Source organism: Struthio camelus, chromosome 1 (assembly GCF_040807025.1).
Source record: "Struthio camelus isolate bStrCam1 chromosome 1, bStrCam1.hap1, whole genome shotgun sequence".
Taxonomy (NCBI): Eukaryota; Metazoa; Chordata; class Aves; order Struthioniformes; family Struthionidae; genus Struthio; species Struthio camelus.
Genome location: NC_090942.1, coordinates 50,596,898 through 50,610,277, shown reverse-complemented (window position 1 = coordinate 50,610,277; position 13,380 = coordinate 50,596,898). Strand labels below are relative to the sequence as shown.

The 13,380-nt window shown below is 38.5% G+C and overlaps 1 long non-coding RNA gene across 1 annotated transcript in view; it reads left to right on the top strand.

The window, feature by feature from the left end:
- The first annotated feature begins 7,013 nt into the window (after positions 1-7,013).
- Positions 7,014-13,380, top strand: part of LOC138066680 (uncharacterized) — a 36,775-nt gene continuing 30,408 nt past the window's right edge. The window contains exon 1 of the long non-coding RNA XR_011140045.1: positions 7,014-7,452. This is a non-coding gene — a long non-coding RNA (uncharacterized lncRNA). The remainder of the gene's footprint in view (positions 7,453-13,380) is intronic.

The following is a 13,380-nucleotide window of genomic DNA, read 5'->3' as shown; positions in this document are numbered from 1 at the left end:
TTTATAGATAACCTTTTGTCTTCTTTCTTCAGTACACAACTTTGGTGTGTTTTATTTTATTACTTTCAGTATCTAAGTCCTGAAGAATTCACTATTTCAGGTTAGAAGGAAGCTCTGCAGTTGCTGTGAAATTAGTACCGAAATAGTGAAGTATTTTGAGCCGGGGATGGGCACCCGCTTTGTGGCTTTCATTGGAGCTACTCTTCAGACATCTGAAGAGTAAGGAATGGCTAAGACAAAACCAAAAACCCTCATCAGATTCTGTAGTATGATAATACGGCAGTACCCAGCAAATAACATGTCAAAAAGTATGTTTTTCTGGTAACCTGTCAGGTAACTTGGTTTAACTAAGAAAATGACGCTGCTATCCTGCTTTCAAGTGCCATTTCTCTTGAACTTCTCTTAACTGGCTATTTTCTAGAAAGCAAGAGCTTCTCATCCTCCTTCTGTTTACACATGGTTAGGCTAGACCATGAGGTTGCTACTGTCACCCAATGGCCTGCTGCAAATGGCAGGACTGTGGCCTTAAACATACATTGCTCTAGAGGGAAATAATTCTTCTTAACTCCTATAGAGCACTTGTTGTTTCTAAAAAGAATTAAATATTGCACTGTTCCTGGACACCCCAATTCAATGCTGTAAAGTCTTTTTCCTGACATATCTTCCAAGTTCATGCAAAAACATTTCACTAGACCCTGACCCTTTAGTGATATAAATCAGTGCAGCGTCACTGATGTCAAAGGAGTGAGCTGGACTTACGGTAGTTGAGATTCAGGCCTATACTCTTTATATGACAGAGATTACGTTTACATTATCAAGTAGTATGGTATGGTAGGGGCATGGATGTCAATCTAGAAAATGAAACACAGATACAGAGGAACCAATGTCCACGCTGTGAGCATTGCCCCCAGACTACATTTTAATAAAGGAGAAGAAGCTTATGTATTTTAAAAAGATCCTGTTTATACGGCACAAGCCCCATCCTTTCTCAGACTACACCCTAAACTTAGTAAAAGATTGAATATTGATTTAATTTCGACTGGCCACAGCATCTGGGAGGTGTCACCGTGTTGTTAAAAAATTCTAAAAATCTTGTGCTTCAGCTGAACATATTTCATCCAGTAAGTTAGAGAAATTTACTACTGAGTATCACACAGCTAATGCAGAAGATCTAAATCTCTCAGCTGTCCTAGCAAAGCTTAGCTTTATGATTCAGAAAACTAATGCAAGGCTGAGAAAATATATCATTGACAAAGTACTAAAACCAAAAACAGTATCTTGGAAACAAGAAAATCATTTAGTAGAAATACAGGAAAAGTGGGTCTTACTGTAAATATTTTGCAAAGGAATGTGCAATGAAGGTATTTAATGAAGGTATTTAAAATTTTCAGGAAAAGTTGAAAGTATCAGTGCTTCTGAGCAATACTTGAACAAGCCTCAGTGTGACATACAGCATTATTTGTTATTCCTGTGGCAAGGCCACTGAAGCATTCCAGGAAGAGTGGTAGACATTTTGTATGAGATATCAAAAAAAAAAAAAAGAAAAAGACAGACCCTTACCAGAAAGTTTGCAGCAGCTGAAGTGTATACTGGGATGAGGAGAAAGAACGTACAATGAGTCCCTCTTTTGCATGAGGAACAGAAACATAAAGTACAATATCCTTCTAACGTACACAGATATCTGACATCAAATGATTTTATTTCAGTTGTGTCCACAGGCAAGAAACATTGGTCATGCATGTTTTTTAAAATACAGACAGCTTCTGCTTTCTATTTCATCTTCTTTGTAGATGTGAGACAAGCCTGGATTCTTCCCTACCTTTAGGTAAAAAGGGCAAGCAGTAGGATATTACCGGAGTACCATAATATTCAAAATGGCAGAATAGTGGAGGTGCCTGTGAGAAAGGAACTGAATACTTAGAGGAGATCCACAACTTTGGATTTTTAAGCCTTTTAAAGCTCCTGCTTGGGCACAATGGGAGAGTTAAACACCTTTGTTTTAGGCACTAAAGTTCTTTATTGGATTTTGCCCTAAATGACTTGCCCAAGGTTGCAGAGAAGCAGTTTATAGGAAAGCTGGGTTTTCTCAGCCCCAGTCACAGCAGCAGATGCGGTCATGGATATATGCAGGAAGCAGTACATAAAACTGTAGTGACCTATGATAAAAGAGTACTTTCTGCTCTCCATATCCCACCACGATTATACTGACTTCTGCTTGACTGCAAACAGTGGGTGATTGGTGTTATGGCTCTTCCATTACCCGCCTTGTCTCCCAATGTAGCAATGGAGGAGAAATACAGGAATGAAAAAGAGTGGGACTAAGAGAAGAAGCAGTGGATTAATGAAGAGGGAAGGAAGGTGGCTCTGAGTAGAACCTGACTGGCACAACTTGGGATGGGATTCATTGTAGGTTACATGATGCTGTGTAGCACCATCATCTTGCTTGGGTGAAAAGTCAGATTTGTTTAGATTGCTGGGTGACAGCAGGATTTTTATCCAAAGCAGTATACTCATATTGGGTTTCTACAGGTCAGAAATCATCTTTGCCCAGCCTAATGTAGGCAGCAGCACAATAAACAGGATTTATGTGAGATAAGCCACTATCTGTTTCATTAAGGAAGAGTTTTGCCTTAAAGATTATGCAAGGAACAAGCCGTTTCAAAACATTAGTGGAAGGATTGTAGGAATGTACATTTAAGTGCAGCTTGTTCAGGCTTGTGCTGGTATTTGGTGCTGAAAAGAGCTTTTAGTGATGTCTGTGGGAAACTTCAAATAACAGCTTTAAGAATTTGCCTGACAATGAGCCTAGAGAAAATACTCTAGCATTACAAGATATTTTCCTTTCAAAATAATCACATGATAATCATATATATTATAACAAGTAATATCACTTCTTCACTCAATAAAACTTAGTTCTACATTTCTAACACTTCAATCTAGGCTCAAATCACAGGTGGTAAATACTATTTGCAGTTATCATTTTTCATTGCTTTTCAGTTAGAAGTCTTTTTTTTCAGCATTGCTGGAATGAATAAAACAAAAATATATATGTGCTCAGGAAATTTAACTGCTTTGTCCATCACTCATGGGGGAAAGAAAAAAAAATAAGAAAATTTATTGGAAGAAGAAAGCCAGTAATTCCAAGTCAAGCCAATAAAATATTTTCTACAGCTTAAGCATGGAATTAAGCTGATCTAACTATAGTTCACAGTGTGAACATCTACCTCAACATTAGTTACCTTAGATGTCCTTTCCAGTCAATAGAGAGAACTAAATACTGTTAGGGTTCAAAATTCCAACCCATTTTAGATATCTACTTTATGGAGAGATGAATTTCACCCTGTAGGTTCTTATTTCTCTCCACTGTCCATAAAAGGATGGCATACAAGGAGACATCTTCCTTTAGCCTGATGAATCCTGTTTTGATTGACTAATACAAACCAACCTCCATTGCATATGGGCAGCAGTTGGGGTTGATGTGTTTTATTCAAGGTGTATGTTTTTTATGCCTTCCTGTGAAGCATTACACATGTGCTAGCTATGGGTGTGTTGCACTGACATTTTGAAATTCATTAAAATCTCTTCGGGGCTGTGTTCTGCTAATACACTGAGGCTAAAACATGAGAAATAATAGATATAGGAAATATTTTTTCCTTGGGTCAATTTGGCAGGACTCTGGGATTGTTTCTCTCCCCTGTAGTACGAAGCTCTTCCTAGGCTCATCTGAACAGGTTTCCTGAGCTGCATACCAAAGCCTTTATATCCTGAAAGTCACAAGACACACACCTAACACCTTGGAAAACTAAGGAGAAGGGGAGCTTGGGAAGGAGCAAACAGGTAGGAGGTGACGAAGTCTTCTAAGTGACCTGCTACTGCACTGTAGACTAGAATCAGTTTAGATAGCAAGCTAGTCCAAGATTAACAAGGATATATAGGCCTCAAAAGCCCTTGCTGACTCAATTTCTTCCCTAGACAGGGATTCATTTGCCCACAAGGCCTAGGTCTGTAATAGGGAATAATCCCTTGTGCAGGAGCTGTATGCACCTGAACTAACTGCAAGGTCCACATGGTTCCACAGTCACAGTTACCGACCTGGCCATGGTTTTACTGGACCCACATATTAATTAGGCAAAAGAGAAAAGTGAGGGTATTTTATAGTGACCTTAAGCACTGACACCATATTCCTCTCTAGGAAACTGCTGTAAACATGTTTTTGCATCTGGCTTACATGACCTGAAGTTGTGGAGGGAAAAGAGTGCTGTTAAAGTTTGAGAACTGAGACCATCCCCCTTTTACCAAGTGTTTTTCTCCGCTCTTGAGCAGTAATTGGAGAAGTGAGAGGTGATGCATTAAATCTTGTTAATACTTTTGGTTGGTTTATCCTTTCCTTTTTGACATTAAATTTTGTGTTTGTCATTTTTATACAAGTACATAAAACTGGTTTAAGGAACAAATTCAATTTGGTATCCAATTTTTAACCAGTGTTGCTCTTAAATCATACACGGTATGTATCAGTTTTGAGAGGAAAAGGCAAGGATGTCCAAGGTTTATGAATTCCTCACAGCTCATAAATTCTCTGGCAACCTGGCTTGTGATTATATGGGCATACAGTTATGACTTCCATTTTTTCTGTAGCTTTGACTAAATCTCAGGCCAAACATTAAAACCTGACTTACCTTTAAGAATTCATGAATTGTATCTGTGTATTCATTTTGTTAGAAACATGGCATTATTAAGCCTCACCAATTTTTCTCTATCTCTCCTCTTTGATCATACTAGCAAGGATGCTCATACTGCTGTGCATAGATGGAATAAAGGGGTAGGTTCACTTACATAAATTTGCTGTAGAAGTTTGAATTTCAAAGCTGCTGAAACATTCTATCTGCCACCGATTTCCAGTGGAGCTATGGTATCAACTTGCATTTTTGTGCATCAGAGCTTTATTTCTCTCCCTTTGCTTGTTTACACTGTTTTTTCTCATACTTGTCTCTTAGATAACTCTTAGAAAATGTTGAGGATTCTTAGAATTTTGAAGTTCTCCTCCCAGCAACCAAAGCAACATGGACCTCTTACAGGTGAGTACTGGAAAAAGAGGTATTGCGTCCCAGGAAAATATCTTTGAAATAAGAGTTCGTATACTTTACGGAGGGATTAACCCCTAAGGGACTGAATGACTATGATTTCTGAGACTGAACTGATATTTTTATTGCTTCTGGAGGAATGGGACTTTTCTTTTATAGAAGCAGTGCCAATCTCAATCAATGCTAACAAAATGTTTGATCAGACTACCGCAATGCGTGTGTGATGTTTAGTGCACATGAGAAAGGAAAAATGGTCGTTAGCGACTAGTTTTGAAAAATCAAAAATTTGGATCAGTCTGAAAACTTCTCATAAAAATGCTTCAATGGTGCTTTAATTTAAAAAAATAATTTCTGATAATTTAAATTTTGGATTTCTGATTATACTAATGTGTTCAGAATCACAGAATCACAGAATCGTTGAGGGTGGAAGGGACCTCTGGAGATCATCTAGTCCAACCTCCCTGTTCAAGCAGGGTCACCTAGAGCATATTGCCCAGGATCACATCCAGACGGGTTTTGAATATCTCCAGCGAAGGAGACTCCACCACCTCTCTGGGCAACCTGTTCCAATGCTCTGTCACCCTCACAGTGAAGAAGTTTTTTCTCAGGTTCAGATGGAACTTCCTGTGGTTCAGTTTCTGCCCATTGCCTCTTGTCCTGTTGCTGGGCACCACAGAGAAGAGGCTGGCCTCATCCTCTTGACACTCCCCCTTCAGATACTTGTACACGTTGATGAGATCCCCTCTCAATCTTCTCTTCTCCAGGCTGAACAGGCCCAGCTCTTGCAGTCTTTCTTCATAGGAGAGGTGCTCCAGCCCTCTACTCATCTTGGTAGCCCTCCGCTGGACTCTCTCCAGGAGTGCCATGTCTCTCTTGTCCTGGGGAGCCCAGAACTGGACACAGTACTCCAGGTGAGGCCTCCTCGGGGCTGAGGAGAGGGGCAGGATCACCTCCCTCGACCTGCTGGCAACACTCTGCCTAATGCACCCCAGGATCCCACTGGCCTTCTTGGCCACAAGGGCACACTGCTGGCTCATGTTTAACTTGTTGTCCACCAGCACTCCCAGGTCCTTCTCGGCAGAGCTACTTTCCAGCAGGTCGGCCCCCAGCCTGTACTGGTGCATGGGATTATTCCTGCCTAGGTGCAGGACCTTGCACTTGCCTTGGTTGAACTTCATGAGGTTCCTCTCCGCCCAGCTCTCCAGCCTGTCCAGCTCCCTCGGAATGGCAGCACAGCCTTCTGGTGTGTTAGCCTCTTTAAGACTTCACTTTTTCTTATTCCCATGAAGTAATCACATTTCACAGCTAGCTATAAAATTCAAAAAATCACCTTTCCTCCTTAAAGGGAGATTAATTTTTTCTGTTCCTCCATGTTCTCTGAGTTCTTCCTCTATAAACAGCACAGCAATCTTTTGCCTGGGTCTCACTTGGAAATAAAAGGTTTTGCAAAGGAAAGTTGTATCTGTTTGATTTAAGCCTTGCATAACTCAGTAGCAGTTCACATCCAGAGATTTCCAGGTGTGGGTCCTTCCTCAAAATTCCTATTTCAACATCTGGGTTTTGTCAAGTCCCGCTTTAATTCATGGCCTGAAAAGACCATGATACAGCAGTAGCCAGAGGGCAACATTCACACATAAGAAAGTTAGCACAAATGATTTAATCAAGTGCTTCCACTTTTATTTCATACAGAAATGATTGTGTACCCATTTCTTAAATTCTGTAACTGACACATTTTTAGCTCTAATATGCATCATACAGGTGGAGGTTGCACTTCCTGCTCTGAGAAGTAGCTACTTTTTCAGTTGCGGTTTGGGACAACGACAGTCTTTTACTGGCTAGCTGCACTTGTTCTTTCTAAACCAGTAATTCCAGATTTAGAGTCTCAACACTTTGTCACTTTTTATTTGTGACTCCTAAAGGAATGCCCAAGGGGAATTTGATTTCAGAAGTGACGCTCACAGCTGGAACAGAAGTGAGGGCTTGCAAGTGAGGGATTATGACTAAAAATGGGGTTGTGGTTCCATAAACACCATTAGCAGGTGTTCTTCTTCCATATTGCTACTTTTCAGACACAGAAACAGCTCCTATTTCAGCTAATTGTCTTTCAGAAGTATATTTTGAGAAACGAAACCAAGCCTATGATCAAGGATGCACAGAATCGAAAGCCACTCTCTCCTCACAGCTCAGATGTGAAATCAATTCCCCCGCAACATGGACTTGTCAAGTTTAGCTAAATACTCTTCCAGAAATTCATTGCTCGAAGTCACTCTCATCAGGAAATCAAACCTTCTTAAAAGTAGTTCCTATTTGGACTGCTTTTGGCTGTTTCACTGTGACAATGACATTCATTACAACCAACCACAGTTACCAGGTAGGCTGGAATACATTCTGTTTGTGATTTCAAATCTGGTCTATAAACAATGTAATGCCAATAGTCTTGTAAGGTTCTGATCAATAATAAAGCATGCAGTAAATTTATTTTGACAATGAATTATCATTCACTTCTTGGATTTAATTTAATTTTATACATTTTTGAGACCCTTCACTAATGCTGTTCCTTTGGAATGATTTAAGAGGTAAGTTTCTCTGCCAACTCTAAAGTACAACAGTATATTCTCAACTGATGTGATGTGCTGATCTTTAGTTTACCATCATCCTACAACATTAAGATTTGCAGCATGGCTTACATCCAATGCAATAAACATATTCTTTTCAGAATCCAACCAGATTGCTCTTGCTTTATAGCTATTAGACCCATGGGGTATATTCTGTAAAAATAACCTTAAAATACTTAAAGTATTAATTATTATTAAAATACCTTAAAGTATTTTCATGCTTTAAAGGCATCAAAAATGTAGATAACATGAAGGCAAATTAGATAATATAAATGTTAACTTATATTTGCATTTCCAAATCTCTGGTTTGATTTAGCTCAAAAACTGGGTGATAATTTAGAAGATGAGTAAAGTTTCCCTTTGGAGTAGGATTCCAAATGTTTGTCACATGATAATGTAATTAAAGAGAAGAAGAAAGCTGAGAAAGATGGTAGGAAGTAGAGGATGTTTGCTTTAAAAAGAAAACTGAAATCATCTGATCTAGTGAGGGCTGTAGCCTAAATTGTACCTTGAATAGCTTTTCTTCAGGCAGGAAGGATACTGGCAAAACAATATTACTGAGAAGCTTATACCTTTAAACAAAATGCTGAGTTGAAGAGGCTATTTCCAGAGGAAAGTAAATATTTAAGAGGTCTAGTAAACATCATAACATGTCCTCCTGATAGAGGTGGTGAGCTCAACGGTGCTTGGAAAAAACCTGTCTTACATGCTGTAAATTGATTATATGCTTATTTATGCAGCTGATTGGCCGATGGAGGAGGTGAACTTGCTTTATCCTGTAGTCTGAAGTTTACTGTGTTGCAGACAGTCAGAAATAGGGCCCCTCCAAACCCAAGGAGGGTGGGTAAATTCTGTTTTTAGGCTTATGCTTAGATAGTTCTGTGGCACTGAGCTGTTTTTGCAAGTATGCAAACAATTAGGTTAATTAAAGCATACAGGTTTAGATAGTATTTAATTATTAACATAAGAAAAGTGGCTACTTCATTACCACTATGGCATGTCAATTATTTCTTTTCTAATACAGAGAGTTTAGAACTTTTGAGTTGGAAACAATAGGTTTCATCCTTCACTCTAGGATGCTGTTTATCTGATCAGATGTCCCCATTAATGCCAGTGCAGATACAGGGGGTGAAATTGATGTAAGAGAGAGAGGAGCTAGTACCATAAATTATCCTAAGGAAAGAACCAAACTGGACAGGTCTAAGGGATGTGTGAAGAAGCATCTGTCAGCAGTGGAAATGAAAATTCATAAAAAGGAAACAGGAAAAGAGGAAAGGCAGGGTAAGAAACCTTATTCATAAGTCTAGGACAGGCAAAAAAATGTTAAAAGCCGGTTACGGTGGCTGGGGAGAAATACCTCAGGTGCTGTAACTCGAAGTGACGTGACAAATCCTGGTTAGGGAGACAGCATGGCAAGGGAGTGAATACTGAGGCAATGAGTCTACAGTCATTCTTTTATGGGGACAAAGATTAGGCCAATTCCTCCAGAAAGTATCCCTGATAAGATTCCGCCATGGAAACACTAATGGACCCTCATCCCAATAAGCTAACGAAGCCTGACAAATTTGACTGAATATGCAGCTTCAATAAGCAAAAAGAACTTTAAATGAAGCAAGATAGGGTGCTGAGTTAACTAGGAAAGAGTTGAGGAAACTTGCTTTTTAAAATGTATCATGTACTCTTCTGTGTAGCTTAGCTAGGTTTAGGAATTCAGGAAATTAGGAAATCTAGCATACAAATGTTTACTTTTGTTTTACCACTACTTGCTCATTCTTTTGATAGAGCTAATTGTGCAAAAGGATTGATTGACTACTTAAGTTTTAAAGTTTAAAGAATCAACACATGATTCTTCATTTATTTCATGAATGTAGCTCATGGTACAGAACTGGGGTTTTTCTATTTAATGCACTGTATAGGGCTCTAGCCTACAAGATCAAAAGTGGCAGATACACCAGTGAAATGTGTTTTAGCAAGGACACAAGAGAGAACACCTCTTAGAGAAGCTTCCTGCAATAGTAATACCAAGTTTACAGGGAGAAGAGTGATGCTCATAATGAGCCTCAAGCAGAGATTAGGGCAGTGTGGTGAACCTCTCATCTTTTCTTATTGCAGGTCACATGAAATACAGTGTTTTTTTGAAAACTCTGGCTTAGGTGCTGCATGTCTATGATAAATTTCAGCTTCTTTTCTCATTTTCTTCTAAGAAAGCTTTTCCCTCTGCCTCTGTGTTTTGGAGTAAACACGGCAACTTATAATCACAGGGCTGGAAAAGCAGAAGACAAAGTGCAGGGATGCCAGAATATTGTTTTTTGAATGTCATTATTTTTAAACCACTCAGTGATTTTGAAAGCAAAGGCTGACAGTATATCCTGCATATTTAGTTGGAAAAATACATAATTCTGACAGCTTTGGAAAATTTTCTCTTCAAATTTTCCCAGTTTTAAAACCTAGCACATACTTAACTTAGATAAAGCCAACTTACTGTGCATATTTTGCCATTTTTTCTTGGTATGTATGCACATATTTATCTGTTCATTTTTGTTAAAACCAGTTCTGCATATGTATTTTCTCCTTTGTTCTTTAGGAAGATTGCCTGTCCAGTCCTTGTCCGTATACAAACATGGTACATATTTACTCAAAATAAATACATGAAACAAGAAAACAAATTGCTCAAGAGTCTACTGTGTAAAACTGTTCATCCTTGTCTTTGCTATTAATGTAACAGCAAATGCTACCCGGTCAGGGTATTTCTTATGTCTGTGAGTGCAGTCTGTATCTGATCTTTGTTCTTTTCTGAGAGGGTTTGGTTTAAATAATCCCAGTAGCACAAAGTCTCACATTCACTATCTTCTATTTTAGTTCTTTCAAAGGAATTATTGCAATTTTAACCTGCCTCTTGCTCTCTCTCCTAGTACAAAGCTGTTTGATTACAGGGGAAGGGTGATGAAGCACATCGGCTCTGTCTCTTAATCTTCTTATAAACCCTAACAGGTTTTGAAGATGAAATTTGGCAAATGTTAATTGTATGTGCGGAATTCATGCTGGGAAAATCTCCTTCAGAAAAGAAAAGCCAAAAAAAATAGACAAGTAAAAAGCTGAGTGCACAGCCGGACTGTTATGTAAGATGTTTACTTCCACCAAATCTAGCCCAGTGCAGGCTAAGCAGAAAATAGGCCAAAGCTTCAGAGCAGTGACATCATAACACCATCAGAAAGGTCAAAGAAAACGTTGGCACAGTGAAAAATAGTAGTTTATAGTATTCACAATTTTGATCTGTATTTAATACCTTTCTTCCTCTACATATTGGAATTTAGCTTGATAGTGGATAAGCAAGCCTGAAGTGTTGTTTTAAAACTTTCAGAGAAACATGTTTGTGATAGCACGTGGCAGCCCAGGAACCCAGCTGTGAGAATTACTCATTGTTTTGATGATGAAACTGGAAAACAGAAAAAAATCAAGAAAAAATTTGATAGAAAGTGAAAAGTCATACTTTGCTAAAATTTGATTTTAAGATTTTGTCTTAAACCAAACAATTGAAAAATTTTATGTACAGAATGTACATTCATTCAGAATGAAACTGCTAGTTTGTTCAAAAAATTAACTTTATCTTTTTTCTCACTCAGATCAAGACTAAAATCATAAATTACTTTAGATGCCATGAAACTTTTTTTACCTGCTGAATAAACTCATGATTGGACATATTTCTCCATTTCTTACTGTACTATTGTCAGACCCAGAATGGCACTGGTGCATGGTTGCTGTTCTGCTCTGTCCTTAAGGGATTTACAGTTTAACCAGGTGTTTAATTGTATTTACGTGGATAGCCTCTTCTACTGAAATGCTTAAAGCGAGACATATGATCACATTTATAATACATTCTACACAAAGCAGGCATTTTTAATCTTGTTTGATTTTAAATTTCATGCCTCCTTATACTTGTGGATAGATTAAAAAAAATACCTAGAACGAAACAGGACAATATCTAATCACAAAAAGATTTTAGGATATATATATACGATTGCTTCAGTATAATACTAATTTTAACTGTTTTTTATGTGCTTGTTAATGCCCACAACTTGTTTTAATTGATTTGATTTTTCTTATATGCTACGTGTAATCAAAACAATACCAGAAGTGTTTTAAGTAACCATATGGAGGTGTTTCTCTTTGGGTGTAGAAAAAGATACTGTTAGAAGCGTTCCACTATAGTATATGCATTCACATAGATACAGTTTTTCTTTTAAAGATTTATCATATCCCTACCAATCTACTGTTTCAGTTTCAGTAAGGTCCCCACAGTGTCCACTACTACTGGACAAACAATAATGGAGTCTTATGTGCTTGGGAAATGAGGACCCGAGGAAGGATTGCTTTGCTACCACTGTTAGACTTTACTGTCTTAGTTAATTTGTGTTTTATTCCCCGGTCTGTGAGAATTAAGTCATTGCAAGAAAGGAAAGAATTTTGTGCTACGGTGAATAAGCTTGTCCCCAGTAGGCTAGTACCTCAGCAACTTGATAGCTCAGAGAAGTCAGGAAAGGTGCATGAAGCTTTCAAATTCCAAGCTGACATTGCTATACAGGCAAAGCCTCCCACTATAGGTCTGGCACGGGAAGGGGAGAAGGTAGCGATGCAATACCCATTATATGATTTGCTCCTGGAGAAACAATTACAAACATTTAATCTACAAATTTTTTTTTAGCAATACATATTGGGTGACAGCTCTCTGTAGACAAAGACTGACTTTCCAAAGACAGATCTGGAAACCAACCTTAACAGCAGATTGTATCTGCCTCAGTTTGTCTATGCAAGGGGAAGAGAATGCACCAAAGCTGAAGATCCATCTGACCAAGTGTAGATGCCTACAGTGCTGTTGCCATATAAGCTGTTCACCGAGATTCCCAGAGAGAAATAGGCATTATTAGAGGGAAATTTTTCTCATCCTAAAGCAGATATCCAAAAACACATCAGCTGAATCATTTCATAAAACGTCTATTTCTCTCATACTGTTTTATGACACCTACACTGTAGATGTCTGAAGTTAGATGAAATGAATCTCATCCTAAATCTCCTTTTGCATCCGCATCCCTTCTGGGACAAGATGTCAATGCAGCTTCTCACACAGAAACTTCTTTTGGGCACTAAGCCTGCACAGCTTTGTGTGCACTTATATGGTGCCTGTCACTTCAAGGCACCTTTGAAAAAGGCTTTCTTCATACAGTGCAATATCTATCTCCTTAGGGAAAAGGGTAACTTCCAGTGGCAGAACAGACATTTATCATCCAGCTCTAATGCTCCAGCTCTAATGCAGAAATATCAAAATTTTGGTATTTCTACAGTGATTTCTGTGATTAACATGAATTTTGGGATCAAAGAAACCCTAGAGGTCTTACCAATCTAGACTTTAATTTATAATAGTGAAAATTTTTAGCGGGGGAAGTACTTAAATCTTCCTCTGGGGAGCACAACTTACTACTGCTTCCTTAGTCACTAATGGGTACTTACAAATAGGAAATAATCCTTACAGATTAGGGCTTCAGTCTGTGCTGCCTGCACACACTAGAGGACCAGTTTATATTCCAGCCAGAACATTATGACCAATGCTCAACGTTTGCAATGACTGCATAACTTCTGCAGAACATTTGATGGAACTGAGTAATGCAGCAGCTCCCTCACCTATGGAT